At 43.6% G+C, this 25713-nt stretch overlaps 1 protein-coding gene, 1 long non-coding RNA gene and 1 pseudogene across 2 annotated transcripts in view; 2 read left to right on the forward strand and 1 right to left on the reverse strand.

Annotated features, from left to right (window-relative positions):
* The window catches only part of LOC106598423 (neuronal cell adhesion molecule-like), a 172454-nt pseudogene extending 156459 nt beyond the window's left edge, over window positions 1–15995 (forward strand).
* LOC123743822 (uncharacterized) lies at window positions 5005–5514 on the reverse strand. The gene is made up of 3 exons (XR_006770707.1): window positions 5362–5514; window positions 5124–5164; window positions 5005–5032 (listed from the first exon to the last, which is right to left on the reverse strand). It is a non-coding gene; the product is annotated as an uncharacterized lncRNA (long non-coding RNA).
* Window positions 15996–20905: 4910 nt separating the features above from the next.
* The window catches only part of LOC106609732 (contactin-1), a 37811-nt gene continuing 33003 nt past the window's right edge, over window positions 20906–25713 (forward strand). Inside the window, exon 1 of the mRNA XM_045722493.1 lies at window positions 20906–21049. The gene's annotated coding sequence lies outside the window, so the exon portion shown is untranslated. The remainder of the gene's footprint in view (window positions 21050–25713) is intronic.

The raw sequence follows: 25713 nt of genomic DNA on the forward strand, positions 1-25713 counted from the left end.
TTCATGGTGTCACCATCTCACTATTATCCCAGTGATTCCAAGACCCCTCTTCCCCTGTAATATCTCTGCCATAGGAGCTGACAGGCCTCCAGTCCAACGGGCCAGGACTACAGTACAAGGTGAACTGGAGACAGAAGGATGTGGAGGAGGACTGGTCGTCTGAGACCGTGGCTAACGCCTCCAAGTATGTGGTGTCAGGCACGCCCACTTTCGTACTCCCTACGAGGTCAAAGTTCAGGCGGTGAACGACTACGGAAACGGACCAGCGCCTGAGGCGGTGGTGGGATACTCTGGAGAGGACGGTGAGTATTGTAGTATGTGTCTCTCTCTCTGTGTGTGTGTGTGTGTGTGTGTGTGTGTGTGTGTGTGTGTGTGTGTGTGTGTGTGTGTGTGTGTGTGTGTGTGTGTGTGTGTGTGTGTGTGTGTGTGTGTGTGTGTGTGTGTGTGTGTGTTTGTGTGTTTGTGTGAGTCCCGTGTGGCTCAGTTGGTAGAGCATGGTGTTTAACGCCAGGGTTGTGGGTTCGATTCCCATGAAATGAAATGTATGCATTCACTACTGTAAGTCGCTCTGGATAAGAGCGTCTGCTAAATGACTAAAATGTAAAAAAAAATGTGTGTGTGTGTGTAGAGAGGACTGTGAGTACTACTACTGTACATGGGTAGGTCTATGTAACTGAGGAGGTTGTGAATGGACAGAGGAATGGTCATTTTCTAACTGAAAACTGTCACCATAAGTTCCAGTAACTTCTAGCTCCAATCATTTCTAGTTAGAATACAAATTAGAAGGTTGTTGTCAGGAAATATTTCATGCCAGTATGGAGTATAGTCTGTTGAAATCTTTGTCTGTCACTCAGTGCCCATGTCAGCCCCAGAGAGTGTCCAGGTGCTGGTTCAGAACGGGACACTAGCAGAGGTTCACTGGGAGCCTGTCCTCACCTCCATGGTCAGGGGACGACTCCAGGGCTACAAGGTACTGTATACAGCAACCAGAGATCCCTCACAATGTGGAGAAAGATTTATTATCACCACAATATATTGATACTTAAATACATACATCAGTTAGTTCGGGGGCAACATTCTGGTATGTTTGCCAAAATGCCCAGATCTTCCTGCAATCAGGAGGGAATAAGTAGGAAATCTGCCGATCATGGAACCAGGAAGAACCTGGTAATTTAGACCAGAATGTTTGTCTGATGTGTGTGTGGTCCTGCAGGTGTCCTACTGGCGTGAGCGTAGCCTCCACCAGGCAGAGGCACAGCAGGAGGAGCAGCAGGTGTTGGCCTTCAGTGGGAACAGGACTGACGGCAGACTACCAGGCCTCAAACCCTACAGCCTCTATACACTGAACATCAGGGTGGTCAACGGCAAGGGAGAGGGGCCCCTCAGCCCCAACCACAACTTTGAGACCCCAGAGGGAGGTAAGGGGCATCATTCAGACTCCTACTGTTGTTGGATAGATTCTCTGTGTTTAATCCATATACCAAAGGAGGCTGGTGAGGGGAGGATGGCTCATAATAATGAATGGAATGGATTAAATGGAATGGTAGACATGGAAACTAGATGTTTAATGTATTTGAGACCCTTCCATCCATTCCGCTCCAGCCATTACTATGAGCCCGTCCTCCCCATTTAAAGTTCCACCAGCCACCACTACCGTATACATATAGTCATGCATTGTGCTGTACTGTAGGAAGGGGCTGACTATGGGCTGGAAACAATGCTGACCATATCAGGTTAGAATGGTTTTGTCTGTACGTTACTGTATGGTTGTGTGCCTATGAATGATGGTTTTCTTTAGTTAATAAGTCATTTTGCATAATTGCATCCACACGTTATGACATTGTATTCATGTGTTTATCTGTGTGTGTTTAGTACCCGGTCCTCCTTCCTTCTTGCGTATAAAGAACACCAACATGGACTCTCTGACGCTGGAGTGGGGTCCTCCACAGGACAACAATGGTCGCCTCACCGGCTACACACTCAAATACCAGCCAGGTAAGTCTGCTGGGCAATTTGCTGCATTTTTATTGTTGCATCTGTGGCTGACCCTGGCTTCCAACCCTTCTGGGTGTGTATGTGTGTGTGCCTCACTGGATTGGTTTGAAATCAAAGGAAGCATTTCAATATCTTTATCCTTATGCATCTCTCTCTTGCTCTCTCCCCCCCTCCTCCTCTCTCAGTCAACAACTCCAATGAGCTTGGTCCCGTTGAGGAGATGACGTTCCCAGCCAATGAGACCACCATAACCCTGGCCGACCTCAAATACAGCACCCGCTATAAGTTCTACTTCAACGCTAAGACCATCAAGGGCTCCGGCCCAACCATCACAGAGGAGGCCATCACTATCATGGATGAAGGTGAGCTTTACGTAGAATGACATGTTATTGATTTATTTATTTAACCTTTCTTTAACTAAGCAAGTCAGTTAAGAACAAATTCTTATTTAGAATGACGGCCTACCCCGGCCAAACCAACGGGCAACACTAGAATGAAATACAACACTGAATGGCCATTGGCATGCCGGCAAGGTGATTGCACGACGGCCATCTTGGTCAAGGAATCTAATGTATCTCTATAGAGCTTTAGGTACTGTGAAAGCAAATTGTACAAAGTATTATGGGTGTGTTGAAGTTATTATTTGTCTCCACTCAACACTCTAAAGCTGCTGTCTATGAATTTGAGAGTGGTTTCTCTCAGATTGAGAGTCATTGTTTTCTCAGAGGTTAACACACTTTTCAGGTTGCATGGACTCTTTGACGTGTTCAAGTGTGGTAAAACTGTCACCCGTGTTGTTCGACCTGTATTGAATCATTCTGTTTTGCGTGAACTTGGTGAAATAAGACTTTGTCTTTAAAATGGGAACACGGTGGGATCTAGTTGACCTTTTTCCTTGCTCATCTACTTACATCACCTCTGCCTGTTTGTCTTCTCTTCTCTCTATCTCTCTTTATTCCTCTCTTTCTCTTTCTCCTCTTCTCTCTGAAGCCTTTATTCAGCAACCCATAGTAGATGTGGTCAAAGGTAAAATAAGTCTCTCAGCGGAAGCACCTGCATGTTCTACCAGTTACTAGACCCTGATAGATAGCTACTGTAGATCTGTCTGCATGTTCTACTGGTTACTAGACTCTGATAGATAGCTACTGTAGATCTGTCTGCATGTTCTACTGGTTACTAGACCCTGATAGATAGCTACTGTAGATCTGTCTGCATGTTCTACTGGTTACTAGACTCTGATAGATAGCTACTGTAGATCTGTCTGCATGTTCTACTGGTTACTAGACCCTGATAGATAGCTACTGTAGATCTGTCTGCATGTTCTACTAGGTAGAGAAACTAGACCCTGATAGATAGCTACTGTAGATCTGTCTGCATGTTCTACCATTCAGAGAAACTAGACCCTGATAGATAGCTACTGTAGATCTGTCTGCATGTTCTACCAGTTACTAGACCCTGATAGATAGCTACTGTATATCTGTCTGCATGTTCTACCAGTTACTAGACCCTGATAGATAGCTACTGAGGATCTGTCTGCATGTTCTACCAGTCAGAGAAACTAGACTCTGATAGATAGCTACTGTAATCTGTCTGCATGTGCCTTCCTCCATCATCAGTGAGCTGTAGCATGATGTACTACAGTACCCATAATGCTCTATGTTAGCTACTGTGGGAGTAGATGTTAACTCTAATGCTGCGTTCCAATAGCCAGTCTAGAATACTGCTTAGAATGCATGCCCCCAATGCATTTCCTCATTCTAAGTGGTAAAGTAAAGAAATCAGCCTGTTACTGCGTTCATTGCATCCGCAAGCACCAACCCTTATGTCCAATTCACCTTAAAAGACCTAAATGGATGAATAGCAATGTTGTAGGCTACTCATCTCTTTCATTCGCTCAGTCTTTCCCCTTCTTTTCTTGCCCTCGCTCATGAATTCATTCCATCACTGTACCATGTGTTTTATTAAGCCATCCTACATGATGTTAACTACTATAACTTCTATAACTACCTGTCCTATATGATGTTAACTACTATAACTACTATAACTACCTGTACTATATGATGTTAACTACTATAACTACCTGTCCTGTATGATGTTAACTACTATAACTATTATAACTACCTGTCCTGTATGACGTTAACTACTATAACTACCTGTCCTGTACGATGTCAACTACTATAACTACTATAACTGCCTGTCCTGTATGATGTTAACTACTATAACTACAATAACTACTATAACTACCTGTCCTATATGATGTTAACTACTATAACTGCCTGTCCTGTATGATGTTAACTACTATAACTTCTATAACTACCTGTCCTGTATGATGTTAACTACTATAACTTCTATAACTACCTGTCCTGTATGATGTTAACTACTATAACTACTATAACTACCTGTCCTATATGATGTTAACTACTATAACTACTATAACTACCTGTCCTGTATGATAACTACTATAACTACCTGTCCTGTATGATGTTAACTACTATAACTACCTGTCCTGTATGATGTTAACTATTATAACTACTATAACTTCTATAACTACCTGCCCTATATGATGTGAACTACTATAACTACCTGTCCTGTATGATGTTAACTACTATAACTACCTGTCCTGTATGATGTTAACTACTATAGCTACCTGTCCTATATGATGTTAACTACTATAACTCTATAACTGCCTGTCCTATATGATGTTAACTACTATAACTACTATAACTACTATAACTACCTGTCCTATATGATGTTAACTACTATAACTCTATAACTTCCTGTCCTATATGATGTTAACTACTATAACTTCTATAACTACCTGTCCTGTATGATGTTAACTACTATAACTTCTATAACTACCTGTCCTATATGATGTCAACTACTATAACTACTATAACTACCTGTCCTGTATGATGTTAACTACTATAACTACCTGTCCTGTATGATGTTAACTACTATAACTACCTGTCCTGTATGATGTTAACTACTATAACTATTATAACTATCTGTCCTGTATGATGTTAACTACTATAACTACCTGTCCTGTATGATGTTAACTACTATAACTACTATAACTACCTGTCCTATATGATGTTAACTACTATAACTACTATAACTACTATAACTACCTGTCCTGTATGATGTTAACTACTATAACTACTATAACTACCTGTCCTGTATGATGTTAACTACTCTACCTCTAACTACTATAACTACTATAACTACCTGTCCTGTATGATGTTAACTACTATAACTACTATAACTACTATAACTACCTGTCCTGTATGATGTTAACTACTATAACTATTATAACTACCTGTCCTGTATGATGTTAACTACTATAACTACTATAACTACTATAACTACCTGTCCTGTATGATGTTAACTACTATAACTACTATAACTACTATAACTACCTGTCCTGTATGATGTTAACTACTATAACAACTCTATAGTATTGTGTTACTATTTGTTTGTCTGTCCTTGTGGTTGTGGTGTCTGTGGTGTCTGTGGTGTCTTACTCTTCTCTGTGGTGTTGTTGTTTCAGGCTACACAGAACCCCATCTTCCAATCTCTCCCATCACTCAGTCTCTGCGCCCCCAGTTTTACAAGGGTACTACAGCCATTCCCGGAGTCCCTTACCTCTCTCTCCATAAAATCTCTAAAGAGGAACATGTTAACTCATTGTTTAGAGCAGTTGTGTGTCCTGTGTCTAGCTTGCATGTGACAAATGATTAGTTCTCAGGGAAATATGGTGGAAAATGCAGGAAAGGCAGAATATCTGTAGATATTTAGTTATAGGTGTGACTCATTTTCTGGAGAAAAAAACTACTTTATTAGATTACAAAGTCTACAGTTTGTATTTGAGTCTAAGTACCTTCCTCCGTGAGCGTCTGTAACATCCTACCTCTGAGACTTGTATTTTACTGGCAACGATTCCAACTTGTGTAGCTCAACAACTGTCCTGTATGTATGTTCTTCCCTGTGTGATCAGTGCATCCGATAGGCTCGGCGTTCACCAATGTAAACTCATCTGTGGTGGGAGAGGAGGGAGCAGTGATAAGTTGGGAATACTTTGGACCAGATAAGAATGTGTATGTGGAGTATATTGTAGAAAACAGTAAGCTATTCCTGCTTCTATACAATATCGTCTCATCGCATCACAAAGCAAATTGCATGCATATAAACACACAGTTAAGCATATAAACTGCCTGTCAAACATATAAACTTAATACGGTTAAAGTATCATTGTTAATTTATTTCAAAACCTGGATCATCAATTCCCATAAAAACATAGCTCATAGAATGAGGAAGTGGCATGCTCAACTCAAAAGTTTTCACTAATAAAATGTTTTTCAGTACATCTGTCATATCATCACCCAAATACTTGGCTTTTTCAATACATACCTTCCTTCTCTCTATGTTGACTTTCTCCCCAACGCCTGCATTCCCTCCAGGTAAAGAAGACTGGACTAAAGAGTTTGTAAACGGCAGTAGCGGGTCTCAGACCTATCTGATAAAGGGCTTAAAGCCGGGGACGTCCTATAGGGTTCGGGTGGTAGTTAAAGATCACTCTGAGGCTACCATACACAGTACAGAGGAGCTAGTGATAACGCTGCCAGGTGAGGCAGCATGTCCAGAGCGCTCTGCCTCAGTGTACTGCAGGGTTGGGGACAATTCCATTTCAAAATTAGTCAATTCAGGAAGTTAACTGTTCCAGTTACAATTGTATTTCCTCATTGCTTTTCAATTAATTGGAAGTGACTGAATTGAACTGGAATTGACCCCAACCCTGATGTACGGTAGATGATTGTTCCTTGTAGTTGCCTGCGTCCTCCTTCCATACCCTCTTCCCATGATAAGAGCTCCATCAGTCTGACCTGTAATAATCTGTGGTGTAGCTAGTGTAACAGCATGGTAAGAGCAAGGTTTAAAGCATGCCTCATGATGTCCCTACTTCACTTTAGGTATCCTGTCTCTTTTCAGTTTGTGTGCAGTGAAAGCTGGGTGAAACACACTGTATGTTCAGTAGAGGGTCATTGTCGTTGCATGTCTTCATTTAGAAAACAAGAATACATTTTTTTCATCCTGATTTTTTTGGGGGGAAATTCCCTCCCGCTTCTTAATTTAATTTAACTGTGGTTTATACAGGTCCTTGCCTGCACCACTCCCCCTTCAGATGTTCACCTGTTAACAGAACTCTGACAACCTTTTCCATGTTTCTTCTTCCTGTGTGTGTGTGTGTGTGTGTGTGTGTGTGTGTGTGTGTGTGTGTGTGTGTGTGTGTGTGTGTGTGTGTGTGTGTGTGTGTGTGTGTGTGTGTGTGTGTGTGTGTGTGTGTGTGTGTGTGTGTGTCAGAAGCAATGAAAAGCAACCAGGTAGACCTAGCCACTCAGGGTTGGTTCATAGGGCTGATGTGTGCCATCGCTCTCCTCATCCTCGTCCTCCTCATCATCTGCTTCATCAAGAGGAACAAGGGAGGGAAATACCCAGGTACACACACACACACACACACACACACACACCCACCCTAGACATTCAGCAACAATGATATGTATTCTATCCACAGTGAAAGAAAAAGAGGACGCTCATCAAGACCCAGAGATCCAGCCGATGAAGGATGATGATGGGACGTTTGGAGAGTACAGGTGAGAGAGAGACTCTGGAACACAACACACACACACACACATTCCCCTTGAAGACTACTGTACTTGTTCCATGTTGTTCTGATTGACATGTTGTTCTGATTGACATGTTGTTCTGATTGACATGTTTGGATGTGTAGAACATTTTACCAAGGAACAAGGAAACTCTCCCTTCCTGACTCGCTCGAGGCAAGACAGAATCTACACCTCTCTGTGTTTAATTAACAAGACAGAATCTACACCTCTCTGTGTTTAATTAACAAGACAGAATCTACACCTCTCTGTGTATAATTAACAAGACAGAATCTACACCAGTCTGTGTTTAATTAACAAGACAGAATCTACACCTCTCTGTGTTTAATTAACAAGACAGAATCTACACCTCTCTGTGTATAATTAACAAGACAGAATCTACACCTCTCTGTGTATAATTAACAAGACAGAATCTACACCAGTCTGTGTTTAATTAACAAGACAGAATCTACACCTGTCTGTGTATAATTAACAAGACAGAATCTACACCTCTCTGTGTTTAATTAACAAGACAGAATCTACACCTGTCTGTGTATAATTAACAAGACAGAATCTACACCTGTCTGTGTTTAATTAACAAGACATAATCTACACCTGTCTGTGTATAATTAACAAGACAGAATCTACACCTCTCTGTGCTTAATTAACAAGACAGAATCTACACCTTTCTGTGTTTAATTAACAAGACAGAATCTACACTTCTCTGTGTTTAATTAACAAGACAGAATCTACACTTCTCTGTGTTTAATTAACAAGACAGAATCTACACCTCTCTGTGTATAATTAACAAGACATAATCTACACCTGTCTGTGTTTAATTAACAAGACATAATCTACACTTGTCTGTGTATAATTAACAAGACATAATCTACACCTGTCTGTGTTTAATTAACACTGTAAATACTGTACTTACTTACAAATATGATTTCATAATATATCAAAGCAACTTGTATACATTAGTGTGTGTGTGTATGCAAATAGCGTATGTATTTTAATGTAACATTAAAAACAGCTGTCATGCTATCATTGTTGAGAAGTTGTATCAGACTTTACTGCTGAACGTGTCTCAATCTGCACTAACTTGTGATATCATCATCATACTTTGTGTGCCAAATCTTTTTGGGGGGGTTTTGTTTTTAGTTAGTATAGTAATAATAATAATTGTGGCGCTTCAAACGTGTTGACTGTTTGATATCAGGCTGCTACTGTAATACATGGGTTGACTGTTTGATATCAGGCTGCTACTGTAATACATGGGTTGACTGTTTGATATCAGGCTGCTACTGTAATACATGGGTTGACTGTTTGATAGCAGGCTGCTACTGTAATACATGGGTTGACTGTTTGATATCAGGCTGCTACTGTAATACATGGGTTGACTGTTTGATATCAGGCTGCTACTGTAATACATGGGTTGACTGTTTGATAGCAGGCTGCTACTGTAATACATGGGTTGACTGTTTGATATCAGGCTGCTTCTGTAATACATGGGTTGACTGTTTGATAGCAGGCTGCTACTGTAATACATGGGTTGACTGTTTGATATCAGGCTGCTACTGTAATACATGGGTTGACTGTTTGATATCAGGCTGCTACTGTAATACATGGGTTGACTGTTTGATATCAGGCTGCTACTGTAATACATGGATTGACTGTTTGATATCAGGCTGCTACTGTAATACATGGGTTGACTGTTTGATATCAGGCTGCTACTGTAATACATGGGTTGACTGTTTGATATCAGGCTGCTACTGTAATACATGGGTTGACTGTTTGATATCAGGCTGCTACTGTAATACATGGGTTGACTGTTTGATAGCAGGCTGCTACTGTAATACATGGGTTGACTGTTTGATATCAGGCTGCTACTGTAATACTTGGGTTGACTGTTTGATATCAGGCTGCTACTGTAATACATGTGTTGACTGTTTGATATCAGGCTGCTACTGTAATAAATGGGTTGACTGTTTGATATCAGGCTGCTACTGTAATACATGGGTTGACTGTTTGATATCAGGCTGCTACTGTAATACATGGGTTGACTGTTTGATATCAGGCTGCTACTGTAATACATGGGTTGACTGTTTGATAGCAGGCTGCTACTGTAATACATGGGTTGACTGTTTGATATCAGGCTGCTACTGTAATACATGGGTTGACTGTTTGATATCAGGCTGCTACTGTAATACATGGGTTGACTTTTTGATATCAGGCTGCTACTGTAATAAAGCACATAGCAGAATGTATTTTCTCATCCACCACTCTTCATGTGTTCCTCCATTGTTCTCTGTCTTTGGGGTGTAGGTCCCTGGAAAGGTAAGGGGGTTAGCATTATGCTATTAGCATACAGCAAGCCTGGCATGCAACACATACCGTCTGATACAGGTCTGTGTGTGTGTCTAAACTGATGCTAAAGGAGACAGCTGGGCCTTGTCAAACCCAGCACAGATTATACTATGTCAGTTTAACTCACCTGTTTGTTGGCTAGCACCTGATTGTAATCCGGTTGTATTTATTTAACACTAACAGTCACTAAAATCAGAAGCTACTATTTGACTGCATATCCTGTTTGGCTTCATTTTCAGTTGCTTTCAATGTTTCCTTTTGGGTAGAAAAATGTCAAAATTCGGTTGTATTTATGAGTTGTGCCATTGTAATGTCAATCTAATATAATACACAGTGTACAAAACATTAACGACACCTTCCTAATATTGAGTTGCACCTTGTTTTGCCCTCAGAACAAGGTGCAATTCGTCGGGGCATGGACTCTACAAGGTGTCGAAAGTGTTCCACAGGGATGCTGGCCCATGTTGACTCCAATGCTTCCCACAGTTCTGTCAAGTTGGCTGGATGTCCTTTGGGTGGTCGACCAATATTGATATACACAGGGAACTGTTGAGTGTGAAAAACCCAGCAGCGTTGCAGTTCTTGACACAAACCAGTGTGCCTGGTACCTACTACCAGACCCTGTTCAAAGGCACTTCAATATTTTGTCTTGTCCATTCACCCTCTGAATGACACACATACACAATCCATGTCTCAATTGTCAAAACGCTTAAAAATCATTATTTAACCTGTCTTCCCCCCTTCATCAAGTCTGATTAAAGTGGATTTAACCAGTGACAAGGTTACCATGGGTTTCACCTGGATTCATCTGGTCATTCTGTCATGACAAGATAAAAGATAATACTTCACCTTATATAAACTTAAATGGGGTGCTATGTCATGGAAAGAGTAGGTGTCCTTAATGTTTTGTACACTCAGTGTTGTTATTTCTATACAGTATAAATGTATGCCATATTCTGGCATAGATGGAATACGAGCGGCGAGGAAACACTAAGGACAGCATTACTAAGTCCTATATACCTGTGTATTGTCACCGTGGTGTTAATGTTGAACAGGATATAGTGTCACCGTGGTGTTAATGTTGAACAGGATATATTGTCACCGTGGTGTTAATGTTGAACAGGATATAGTGTCACCGTGGTGTTAATGTTGAACAGGATATAGTGTCACCGTGGTGTTAATGTTGAACAGGATATATTGTCACCGTGGTGTTAATGTTGAACAGGATATAGTGTCACCGTGGTGTTAATGTTGAACAGGATATAGTGTCACCGTGGTGTTAATGTTGAACAGGATATAGTGTCACCGTGGTGTTAATGTTGAACAGGATATATTGTCACCGTGGTGTTAATGTTGAACAGGATATAGTGTCACCGTGGTGTTAATGTTGAACAGGATATATTGTCACCGTGGTGTTAATGTTGAACAGGATATAGTGTCACCGTGGTGTTAATGTTGAACAGGATATAGTGTCACCGTGGTGTTAATGTTGAACAGGATATAGTGTCACCGTGGTGTTAATGTTGAACAGGATATATTGTCACCGTGGTGTTAATGTTGAACAGGATATAGTGTCACCGTGGTGTTAATGTTGAACAGGATATATTGTCACCGTAGTGTTAATGTTGAACAGGATATAGTGTCACCGTGGTGTTAATGTTGAACAGGATATAGTGTCACCGTGGTGTTAATGTTGAACAGGATATAGTGTCACCGTGGTGTTAATGTTGAACAGGATATATTGTCACCGTGGTGTTAATGTTGAACAGGATATATTGTCACCGTGGTGTTAATGTTGAACAGGATATAGTGTCACCGTGGTGTTAATGTTGAACAGGATATAGTGTCACCGTGGTGTTAATGTTGAACAGGATATAGTGTCACCGTGGTGTTAATGTTGAACAGGATATATTGTCACCGTGGTGTTAATGTTGAACAGGATATAGTGTCACCGTGGTGTTAATGTTGAACAGGATATATTGTCACCGTGGTGTTAATGTTGAACAGGATATAGTGTCACCGTGGTGTTAATGTTGAACAGGATATATTGTCACCGTGGTGTTAATGTTGAACAGGATATAGTGTCACCGTGGTGTTAATGTTGAACAGGATATATTGTCACCGTGGTGTTAATGTTGAACAGGATATAGTGTCACCGTGGTGTTAATGTTGAACAGGATATAGTGTCACCGTGGTGTTAATGTTGAACAGGATATAGTGTCACCGTGGTGTTAATGTTGAACAGGATATAGTGTCACCGTGGTGTTAATGTTGAACAGGATATATTGTCACCGTGGTGTTAATGTTGAACAGGATATATTGTCACCGTGGTGTTAATGTTGAACAGGATATATTGTCACCGTAGTGTTAATGTTGAACAGGATATAGTGTCACCGTGGTGTTAATGTTGAACAGGATATAGTGTCACCGTGGTGTTAATGTTGAACAGGATATATTGTCACCGTGGTGTTAATGTTGAACAGGATATAGTGTCACCGTGGTGTTAATGTTGAACAGGATATAGTGTCACCGTGGTGTTAATGTTGAACAGGATATAGTGTCACCGTGGTGTTAATGTTGAACAGGATATAGTGTCACCGTGGTGTTAATGTTGAACAGGATATAGTGTCACCGTGGTGTTAATGTTGAACAGGATATAGTGTCACCGTGGTGTTAATGTTGAACAGGATATAGTGTCACCGTGGTGTTAATGTTGAACAGGATATAGTGTCACCGTGGTGTTAATGTTGAACAGGATATAGTGTCACCGTGGTGTTAATGTTGAACAGGATATAGTGTGCTGCACTTCTACTGGTAGATTGATCCACCAGAATCAGTTCAGTTTGTAATTTCAATAAAAGGGTTTTTGTACGAATCAGCCCCTCGACCCCAAGACCATTAAGACCCCTATGCATTTTGGACAGATCTGTTATTTGAATCCCTCTGAGTCTTTAATGCATGTAGATTTAATGGATAGCACATGGTCTGATGTCTGATGTCTGCCTAGTATGTGCGTTATGTTGAGAAGCACGCCTTATTGATTGAAATGGAATCATGTCAAAGTTTTCGTCACCAAGTCCAGTCCCACAGAACTAGGTGTTCCAGGCTTTTGCTCCAGCCAAGCTTGAACACATCCTAAACAAGACCTTGGTCAGGTGAATTAGGTGCATCAATGCCAGGCTGGAACAAAACCCTGCACCCCCTATATCTCTCCAGGACCAAACTTAGCCACCACTATCTGACCTAAAGTAAACCGTTTCTCTGCCTCTCCCTCTCCCTCCTAACCCTTAGTGACACGGAGGACCACAAGCCTCTGAAGGGCAGCCGGACGCCGTCCAACGGAACGGTGAAGAGGGACGACAGTGATGACAGCCTGGTGGACTACGGCGAGGGAGGGGATGGCCAGTTCAACGAGGATGGATCCTTCATCGGCCAGTACAGCGGCAAGAAGGAGAAAGACACGCACGAGGGCAACGAGAGCTCCGAGGCCCCGTCGCCGGTCAACGCTATGAACTCCTTCGTCTAGTTAGATAGACAGTCACCGCTAGCCGATGGCGATGCCATGACGACTGGCTGCCATGGAAACCGTCGCTATGGTGACCTGACCTGTCACCATGGAGATCTGCCACCATAAGGACGTGTCACCATGGAGACTCATCACCGTGGTGACCTGTCACCATGGCCACCCATCACCATGACTACTTCTGTCACACCCTGTCATCTCTCCACAGCCTGCCCCTCCTGCCTGCCAACTCCCCACCCCCCCATCACACTGTGACTACTCTCACCACCCTCACTATCACACGATGGGACAAACAACTAACCAACCAGAAGAGACATGAGAAGAAGAACCGTAGAACCATTTGAAAAAGTAGAAGGAGGGATGTAGGAGCCCAGAAACAGACAGAGAGAGATGGAGAGCTGGAGGAGAAGGCAACACTGACAAGCAGGAAGTGGAGGAATGTATTCCAGGAGTAGACTGGGTTGGTTCTCATCACCCAGACTGCTCCACAAAGTGCTGGAGAGGGCATGTGTGTGTTAGGGCCATTTTAGCTTTCACAAACGTATATATGATGACATATATAGATCATTGTCTTTTTGCAAACAATGATATCCATTAGAATATATATTTTCTCAACATCACCCAACATGGCAGTCAACAGTATACATACATTTCACCATTCTATACATTCATCTGCTTCTGATTAATATAGTGCATGGAATGAATGATATTCTAAACCATTACACACGGATTCATACTGGTGTCCAGCGTGGGAGCAGAGATGACGCGGTGCACACCTTAAACTACTGCTTATGCCTTTCATCATCTTACCTTTCTACTGTCAACAGTCTTATATTGGTATTATAATACGGGGAAAAACTATGGCGTCATCAATGTCTTTGTGGACATTGCTGTGAAAAGTGTGACTCAGTTTAATGCTATTGTGACATGTTATTTTTGCAAGACAGAAGGTGTTTGTATGTATACTGTAACAGCAGAACAAATCTATGTACTGGATGGTCAGGAATAACACATTTATAGTTTGTAGCCCTGAAGAGAAAACTAGTGATAATCAATACAGAATAACAGCGACACTCCACACCTCTCTCCAACCATCCCACACTCACACACAGACGTTGCTGTTTGTCTTGCTTTGGTTTTTCAAGGGATGTTGTTGTTTAGTTGTCTTCCTTTCCACCAGACACATGGTCTTGTTGCAGTGGCACTACTATCTAATATGGAGATTGGAACAGACCCATTGTTCATACAGCTTCACAGCTCCTGCCTTGGAGGGAGGGAGGGAGAGAGGGAGAGAGGGAAGTCAAGCGGTGCTATGTTGCAGTTCCCGGAGCAGACCTGTGTCAAAATAGTAAAATATTTGTTTTCTTGCAAACACTTTAGGTGTACTCTATTCTGCTTGTGGAACCAATATAATAGTACCATGACGAGAGATCCCCACCCACCTGGGTGAACTCTGCACAGCAGACAAGCTAAATCAAGCGCATCCTAAAGTAATGAAATCAAACTATTCTGAGCCAGGTCTGGAACCCGATACAGACTGCAGGCGGTGCAAAACCAGAGAACCCTTCAGCATGGTTAATAGTGCCTTTGTAGAGAACAGCCTGTGTTCTAGATTCATACCCATAAACATCCCCTCATCCACACAGAGAAGAACCTGGTTCTAATACTCAGAGCAGAACCGGTTCCAATAGACAGAGCAGAACCTGGTTTCAATAGACAGAGCAGAACCTGGTTCCAATAGACAGAGCAGAACCGGTTCCAATAGACAGAGCAGAACCTGGTTCCAATACACAGAGCAGAACCTGGTTCTAAAACACAAAGCAGGACCTGGTTCCAATACACAGAGCAGAACCTGGTTCTAAAACACAAAGCAGGACCTGGTTCCAATACGCAGAAATAGAATGACATTCATTCCATCATTCTGTTTCTATGGTTCCAATCCGGTACAGTTGTCATGGGTCCATGTATAGACCAAGCCATGAGAGATTATTTACTAACCTAAAGAAATTCATCACTAACCAACACCACAGGAGAATAGACTATCATCATCCATGGTCTCATCTCTCCTCTCAGCATCACACCTAGAGGAAGGGCTCTGGACCAGACCAGCAGCACTAAACTACTGCCAACCTATGGTGCACCTGACATAGCACCCTTTCCCCCCATATAGTGCACTACTTTTGACCAGGGCGCATACGGCTCTGGGAATAGGGTCCCATTTCAGATGCAGCCTATTGTTTAACTCTCTGGTTAACTGCTATTAAGGATGAGGTGAGCTACTGCTACGACGTAAAACAGCTGATATGAACTGAGGGGTTTGAAAGCTATGGAAGATATTGAATGTGTTTTGCCTATTCATCATAAGGAATGAAATGTTGCTTGTTTGATTGGAAAATGTCAATAGTAATATGTGCTGGTGATTTGTTTTCTGCATTTAAACGTTTCTATCTGTATGTTGTCACGTTTTGCTGTAACTCAGAGCGCAACCTTGAAGTTTAGTGTGTAGCCTCCACCCAGTAGTCAGTGGAGTTGGATAATCTACAAGAATGAAGTGTGTGTGTGTGTGTGTGTGTGTGTGTGTGTGTGTGTGTGTGTGTGTGTGTGTGTGTGTGTGTGTGTGTGTGTGTGTGTGTGTGTGTGTGTGTGTGTGCGTGTGCATCTGTCTGTCTGTGTGCGTGCGTGTGTGTGTGCGTGCGTGCGTGTGTGTGTGTGTGTGTGTGAGACATATTCTATAGCTCCTCTTCTAGGTGATGACAGTCTGTTGTGTGAAGTGGTCGGCCATCTTGGCAGAGACAGATCAACTGCTCCATATGTCACCTGGAAGACCAAGGGAGAATTTCAAGAGATTTACATGATCTACATTTTCACAACTTGCATCAAGTTTTTAGTTTCCAAATGTGTCTGCTTTCTGTGTGTAGATATTTTGTTGTAATATGTAAATAGAGCTTGACCTGACTGTAGATGTTTTGGTTGGATGGGGTACAGAGACGCCAGACGGGAGCTTGACCTGATCAACGAGCATCATGGGGGTTTGAAGCAAGGTGTGTTGGGTGCAAGAGAGACCTTTTACAGTTTTCACTCTTTCATTTGCTGTGCAACTTTGTTTTTCAAATCTGTCAGGTTACTACTTTTGCTAGCTCAAGGCTTTATGGGGCGAGGAGGAGGAGGAGGAGAGGAGGAGGAGAGGAGTAGGAGGGGAGGAGGGGAGGAGGAGGAGGAGCAGGAGAGGAGAGGAGCAGGAGGAGGAGGAGGAGGGGGGGAGGAGGGGAGGAGGAGAAAATAATACAATTAAACAAATGACATGCTCATCCATTAAGTCTCACAAATAGACTAGATGATAGCAGGACGCAGTGTGAAAACCCTGGTGACTATAGGAAATAATATATGAAATGATAGAAGAACATTCTGGTAAATGTTGAAGCTACTCGAAGAGCATGAAAGGCTGTCAAATGGTTTACTATAATATAATATTGCTAAATATTTTGTATTTTAAAATGGAAAAAAATAAATGTTGGTTTCAGAATTTCACTTCAGACTGATTTATTCCGCCTTTTAATTTCAGCTATTATTATTTTAATGGTTCATTTGTATTCTATATCAAACATGAATACCTGTGTATTGTTTCAATAGATTCGTTATGTATACCTGGAGATATTCAAGGTTCTTTGTAACAAGTTACTGTATATTATGCAATAACAAGGCCTTGTCCAATGTACATTGTTTGGACACTGAACGGTAGGGCTGTTTATCCAGTGAAGTAGTAGACTACTATGCAACCTACTGACTCAAATATATAGAGGGAGATTTGTTTTGATCTAATCCTGCTGTATAGAAGTGCTATTTCTCTCTGTTTCTCCCCTCATTACCCACACTGGGGATTATAGATTATACAATCTGGATTTGGGGTTTGTGTGTGTGTGTGTGTGTGTGTGTGTGTGTGTGTGTGTGTGTGTGTGTGTGTGTGTGTGTGTGTGTGTGTGTGTGTGTGTGTGTGCGTGTGTGTGTGTGTGGGAGAGAATCAAAAGCTCAACAGAACTCCCATCACCCTCCACTCACCTCTACCACCTCTCTCATCCCATCACCCCTCCACCCACCTCTACCACCTCTCTCATCCCATCACCCCTCCACTCACCTCTACCACCTCTCCCATCCCATCACCCCTCCACACACCTCTACCACCTCTCTCATCCCATCACCCCTCCACTCACCTCTACCACCTCTCTCATCCCATCACCCCTCCACGCACCTCTACCACCTCTCTCATCCCATCACCCCTCCACTCACCTCTACCACCTCTCTCATCCCATCACCCCTCCACCCACCTCTACCACCTCTCTCATCCCATCACCCCTCCACACACCTCTACCACCTCTCTCATCCCATCACCCCTCCACTCACCTCTACCACCTCTCTCATCCCATCACCCCTCCACACACCTCTACCACCTCTCTCATCCCATCACCCCTCCACACCCCTCTACCACCTCTCTCATCCCATCACCCCTCCACCCACCTCTACCATCTCTCTCATCCCATCACCCCTCCACCCACCTCTACCACCTCTCTCATCCCATCACCCCTCCACACCTCTCTACCACCTCTCTCATCCCATCACCCCTCCACACACCTCTACCACCTCTCTCATCCCATCACCCCTCCACCCACCTCTACCACCTCTCTCATCCCATCACCCCTCCACACACCTCTACCACCTCTCTCATCCCATCACCCCTCCACACACCTCTACCACCTCTCTCATCCCATCACCCCTCCACCCACCTCTACCACCTCTCTCATCCCATCACCCCTCCACCCACCTCTACCACCTCTCTCATCCCATCACCCCTCCACACACCTCTACCACCTCTCATCCCATCACCCCTCCACACACCTCTACCACCTCTCTCATCCCATCACCCCTCCACTCACCTCTACCACCTCTCTCATCCCATCACCCCTCCACACACCTCTACCACCTCTCTCATCCCATCACCCCTCCACTCACCTCTACCACCTCTCTCATCCCATCACCCCTCCACTCACCTCTACCACCTCTCTCATCCCATCACCCCTCCACTCACCTCTACCACCTCTCTCATCCCATCACCCCTCCACACACCTCTACCACCTCTCTCATCCCATCACCCCTCCACTCACCTCTACCATGTCTCTCATCCCATCACCCCTCCACTCACCTCTACCACCTCTCTCATCCCATCACCCCTCCACACACCTCTACCACCTCTCTCATCCCATCACCCCTCCACTCACCTCTACCACCTCTCTCATCCCATCACCCCTCCACACACCTCTACCACCTCTCTCATCCCATCACCCCTCCACTCACCTCTACCACCTCTCTCATCCCATCACCCCTCCACCCACCTCTACCACCTCTCATCCCATCACCCCTCCACTCACCTCTACCACCTCTCTCATCCCATCACCCCTCCACCCACCTCTACCACCTCTCTCATCCCATCACCCCTCCACACCTCTACCCCCTCTCTCATCCCATCACCCCTCCACCCACCTCTACCACCTCTCTCATCCCATCACCCCTCCACTCACCTCTACCACCTCTCTCATCCCATCACCCCTCCACACACCTCTACCACCTCTCTCATCCCATCACCCCTCCACTCACCTCTACCACCTCTCTCATCCCATCACCCCTCCACTCACCTCTACCACCTCTCTCATCCCATCACCCCTCCACTCACCTCTACCACCTCTCTCATCCCATCACCCCTCCACACACCTCTACCACCTCTCTCATCCCATCACCCCTCCACTCACCTCTACCATCTCTCTCATCCCATCACCCCTCCACTCACCTCTACCACCTCTCTCATCCCATCACCCCTCCACACACCTCTACCACCTCTCTCATCCCATCACCCCTCCACTCACCTCTACCACCTCTCTCATCCCATCACCCCTCCACACACCTCTACCACCTCTCTCATCCCATCACTCCTCCACTCACCTCTACCACCTCTCTCATCCCATCACCCCTCCACCCACCTCTACCACCTCTCTCATCCCATCACCCCTCCACTCACCTCTACCACCTCTCTCATCCCATCACCCCTCCACCCACCTCTACCACCTCTCTATCCCATCACCCCTCCACACCTCTACCCCCTCTCTCATCCCATCACCCCTCCACCCACCTCTACCACCTCTCTCATCCCATCACCCCTCCACACACCTCTACCTCCTCTCTCATCCCATCACCCCTCCACACACCTCTACCACCTCTCTCATCCCATCACCCCTCCACACACCTCTACCACCTCTCTCATCCCATCACCCCTCCACACACCTCTACCACCTCTCTCATCCCATCACCCCTCCACTCACCTCTACCACCTCTCTCATCCCATCACCCCTCCACCCACCTCTACCACCTCTCTCATCCCATCACCCCTCCACACACCTCTACCACCTCTCTCATCCCATCACCCCTCCACACACCTCTACCACCTCTCTCATCCCATCACCCCTCCACACACCTCTACCACCTCTCTCATCCCATCACCCCTCCACACACCTCTACCACCTCTCATCCCATCACCCCTCCACACACCTCTACCACCTCTCATCCCATCACCCCTCCACACACCTCTACCACCTCTCTCATCCCATCACCCCTCCACCCACCTCTACCACCTCTCTCATCCCATCACCCCTCCACACACCTCTACCACCTCTCTCATCCCATCACCCCTCCACTCACCTCTACCACCTCTCTCATCCCATCACCCCTCCACACACCTCTACCACCTCTCTCATCCCATCACCCCTCCACTCACCTCTACCATCTCTCTCATCCCATCACCCCTCCACTCACCTCTACCACCTCTCTCATCCCATCCCCCCTCCACCCACCTCTACCACCTCTCTCATCCCATCACCCCTCCACACACCTTCCACATATGTTTCTGGACTTCCTCTTTGTTCAATTAAAGGCCCTGCTGTTGTCGTTTTTGAAAATGGGTTTCATGCTCTGTTTCAAAAAGTTAACCATTTGTTATTAATGCATCATTTAAAATGCATGGCACATGGCAGCACATTGAGACAATAAATGTCCAATATATATCAACATATCTGTTATTATTACAATGTGGCCAGAGAACATGTTTAAGATCTTTACAAATATAAATATTTTCCCGAAATTGTAGGCTGCTGATCATGTAGGCTACTGCTCGTGTAGGCCTACAGTAGAATGCTGATGTGATTACTTTGTCGGTTTGCTTTGCAGGGACAGATACCGCCGCCGGTGCGCAATGCTGGCTTCCTCCCTGCATCCTCCTCTTCCAATAGCGATCACATATGCGCTTCCTCGTCCTTCCGACGACCACCGCCAGTCATAGGCTCTCCTCCAATAGAAAAGTTGAAACGCACGCGCTGCTCCTCGCGCTTGGTTGTGGGACAATGCGGTTTTGATCCAGGTGTTCATGCTATGCGGATAATTTGAAATACCGTTTCATTCTATTTCACAGGTAAGGCTGAAACGGCATGAGCATAATGCATGTAGAATAGGGACTGTAGATTTAGTCGGTTTTAGGGGATTGCAATGAGGGATTTTAAGACGGACCAGGACAGGGATAATTCTGCAATGCTTCGGAGTATGCTACCGCAATGCAGAATAGTCAGTACTGCAGGTCCGTCCGTACTCATCATAGTCGAAGGGAGGTGCGTGTGAGGGTAATGTGCAGTCACTTTTCGACCGATGAACGCCTTCATTTTTTTTCATGATATTTACACATCTGCACTTTGCTAAATTGAATAGGCTTCTGAAAAATGAATGTGGGCAAGTTACTCGTCTAAGTTGTTTGTGAAAGTCTCATTTTGGGAGGGCACCCTGCAGCTCAGCATTGAGGAGAGGCAAGGTGAAATTGAAGGAGGATGCGTCAAGGGCTCATTGGGCAGGGGCTGTCCTGTAACCCGGTATTTAACCAGACTCCTGCAGTATGTAATAATCATATATGTAACTGTCCTACGGTGGGCTGGCTTGGGGCGTACCTTCTAGGCTGTCCTTCATTGATGTAGCACAGCCTAATTAGAGGCAATGACAGTGAACATACCACTAAACTCTGGCCATATTGGTTGTTGTCAATTCAGTTGCACATAAGCAGATGGGAAAACAATCAGCAAACTGCCATGCACAATATTATTACCACAGGTATTATAGGATGTTTATAGCTTTCATTTAATATTGTCGGTGTTTGAGAAACAAACATGTCATTATTGAAGATATTTTATATCAGTGGAAAGGACATTGTGGTGATTACTTTTCATACACTCCAGGACTATATATTTCTCTGGATAATTCAGAAGTCAGAATACAAATCTGAAAAGAAATGAAGCAGACATATTAAGGTCAGTATTATTACTGTGGTGTTTCTCTGCATTCAGCCAGGAAAAACAGACACCCACTCAGTCAGTGGGCCAGGCAGGCAGTTTAATACTAGGCTGACCTAAATACGGGTGTCCTGTTGATCAGATTACAGAATGACAGAGAAAACCAACTCTCAGGACTTGATCAGAGATAGTAGACGAGAGTAGAAGATGCTTACAGTCTTGTCTTCATCATATTCACTATGCCTCTGGATCCACTAGAACAATATCAGTGGTGCTCTGAGGAAGATTTACATTCCATTCTATTCCATTCTCTTCTATAGCATTCCATTCTATTCTATTCTATTGCATTGCATTCTATTCTATTCTATTCTATTCCATTCTCTTCTATAGCATTCCATTCTATTATATTGCATTGCATTCTATTCTATTCTATTCTATTCTATTACATTCTCTTCTATAGCATTCCATTCTATTCTATTCTATTGCATTGCATTCTATTCTATTCTATTCCATTCTCTTCTATAGCATTCCATTCTATTCTATTCTATTGCATTGCATTCCATTCTATTCTATTCTATTGCATTCCAATGTATTCTATTGCATTCTATTCTGTGTGGATTATAGAGGAGGGACTTCATGACACATTAGGTTAGGAAGATAATACAGCCTCCAAGCAGCCTCATAAATTGGACCACTTACATTTGCAAAGTACAGTAGCTGTTGATAAGTGAGATTATGCAGTGGTCAAGTGCCAGGGCTGGGTCTGACATACTGCTAGGCTACAGTACAAAAGCTGTTGTCTAAGTCTTTATGAATCACTGAGTCGTTCCTAGAGCTCCTGCTAGCCTAACAGGCAGAACATGCTAATATTGTCAGCCAGCCAGAAGAGAGTGTGAGGAGGACTGCAGCAGCAGCAGGGTATCAGATGATATATGCTGGAAGCTGCTCAGCTGGAGAATCCTGAGTTATTCCTCATTTATACTGAAATGCACCCTCCTCTGTTAGTCATCACTCATCCCCTATTTCAGCTTCCAGGAGTTGTGTACAGATCCTTGCGACATGGGGCCGTGCATTATCATGCTGAATCATGAGGAGATGGAGGCAGATGAATGGCACGGCAATGGGCCTCAGGATCTCATCACTATATGTCTGTGCATTGAAATCGCCATTGTGTTTGTTGTCTGTAGCTTATGCCTGCCCATACCATAACCCACCATGGGGCACTCAGTTCACAATGTTGACCTCAGCAAACTGCTCACCCACACAACACAAGGTCTGCAGTTATTTTTTTATTTTTTTTAGTCATTTAGCAGACGCTATTATCCAGAGCAACTTACAGTAGTGAATGCATACATTTCATACATTTTTTCCCCCCGTACTGGTTCCCTGTGGGAATCGAACCCACAACCCTGGCGTTGCAAACACCATGCTCTACCAACTGAGCCACACGGGTTATGAGGATGGTTGGACGTATTGCCAAATTCTCTCAAATTAAGTTGAAGGCAGCTTATGGTAGAGAAATGAACATACAATTCTCTGGCAACAGCTCTGGTGGACATTCCTGCAGCCAGCATGCTAATTACATACTCCCCTCAAAACTTGAGACGTCTGTGGCATTGTGTTGTGTGACAAAACAGCACATTTTAAAGTGGCCTTTTATTGTCCCCAGCACAAGGTGCACCTGTATAATGATCATGCTGTTTAATCAGCTTCTGGATATGCCACACTTGTCAGATGGATGGATTATCTTGGCAAAGGAGAAATGCTCACTCAGAGGGATGCAAACAAATTTGTGCACAAAAATTGAGAGAAATAAGCTTTTTGTGCGTATGGAACATTTTGTGATCTTTTATTTCAACTCATGGAACATGGGATCAACACTTTACATGTTGCGTTTCTATTTTTGTCCAGTGTAGATAGTACCTCTCTCTTCTCTCTCTGTGGGCTCAGACAGAGGGCGGATACAGGCACATCAGAAGTACGTGGATGGGCACTGTGTCTCCTGCTCTCTGCCTTCTCTCTGCCTCCTCTCAATTTTCATTTCAATTCAAGGGGCTTTATTGGCATGGGAAACATATGATTACATTGCCAAAGCAAGTGAAATAGATAATAAACAAAAGTGAAATAAACAATAAAAACATTTACATTAAACATTACACTCACAAAAGTTTCAAAAGAATAAAGACATTTCAAATGTCATTATGTCAAATAGTTAAAGTGCAAAAGGGAAAATAAATCAACATAAATATGGGTTGTATTTACAATGGTGTTTGTTCTTCACTGGTTGACCTTTTCTTGTGGCAACAGGTCACAAATCTTTCTGCTGTGATGTCACACTGTGGTATTTCACCCAGTAGATATGGGAGTTTATCAAAATTGGATTTGTTTTGAAATTCTTTGTGGATCTGTGTAATCTGAGGGAAATATGTGTCTCTAATACAATACATTTGGCAGAAGGTTAGGAAGTGCAGCTCAGTTTCCACCTCCTTTTGTGGGCAGTGTGCACACAGCCTGTCTTCTCTTGAGATCCAGGTCTGCCTACGGCGGCCTTTCTCAATAGCAAGGCTATGCTCACTGAGTCTGTACATAGTCAAAGCTTTCCTTAAGTTTGGGTCAGTCACAGTGGTCAGGTATTCTGCCACTGTGTACTCTCTGTTTAGGGCCAAATAGCATTCTAGTTTGCTCAGTTTTTTGGTAATTCTTTCCAATGTGTCAAGTAATTATTTTTTTGTTTTCTCATGATTTGGTTGGGTCTAATTGTGTTAATGTCCTGAGGCTCTGTGGGGTCTGTTTGTGTTTGTGAACAGAGCCCCAGGACCAGCTTGCTTAGGGGACTCTTCACATCAAATTAAATTGTATTGGTCACATACACATGGTTAGCAGATGTTACTGTGAGTGTAGCAAAATTCTTGTGATTCTAGTTCCGAAAGTGCAGTAATATCTAACAAGTAATCTAACAGTTCCACAACAAATACCTAATACACACAAATCTAAGTAAAGGAATGGAATAGGAATATATAACTATATGGATGAGCAATGACAGAGCGGCATAGGCTAAGATAGAATAGATAGTATAGAATACAGTATATACATATGAGATGAGTAATGCAAGATATGTAAACATTATTAAAGTGGCATTATTAAAGTGACTAGTGATCCATTTATTAAGTGGCCGATGATTTCAAGTCTGTATGTAGGCAGCAGCCTCACTGTGTTAGTGATGGCTGTTTAACAGTCTGATGGCCTTGAGATAGAAGCTGTTTTTCAGTCTCTCGGTCCCAGCTTTGATGCACCTGTACTGACCTCGCCTTCTGGATGATAGCGGGGTGAACAGGCAGTGGCTCGGGTGGTTGTTGTCCTTGATGATCTTTTTGGCCTTCTCCAGGTTCATCTCTCTGTAGGTGATGGCTTTGTTATGGAAGGTTTGGGAATCGCTTCCTTTTAGGTGGTTGTAGAATTTAACGGGTATTGGCCTAATTCTGCTCTGCAGTATTTGGTGTTTTACGTTGTACGCAGATAATATTTTTGCCAAATTCTGCATGCAGAGTCTCAATCTGGTGTTTGTCCCATTTTGTGAATTCTTGGTTGGTGAGCGGACCCCAGACCTCACAACCATAAAGGGCAATGGGTTGTATAACTGATTCAAGTATTTTTAGCCAGATCCTAATTGGTATGTCAAATTTTATGTTCCTTTTGATGGCATAGAAGGCCCTTCTTGCCTTGTCTCTCAGATCATTCACAGCTTTGTTGAAGATACCTGTGGCACTGATGTTTAGGCCAAGGTACATATAGTTTTTTGTGT

The sequence above is a fragment of the Salmo salar genome, chromosome ssa07 (assembly GCF_905237065.1).
Source record: "Salmo salar chromosome ssa07, Ssal_v3.1, whole genome shotgun sequence".
NCBI classification, from domain to species: domain Eukaryota; kingdom Metazoa; phylum Chordata; class Actinopteri; order Salmoniformes; family Salmonidae; genus Salmo; species Salmo salar.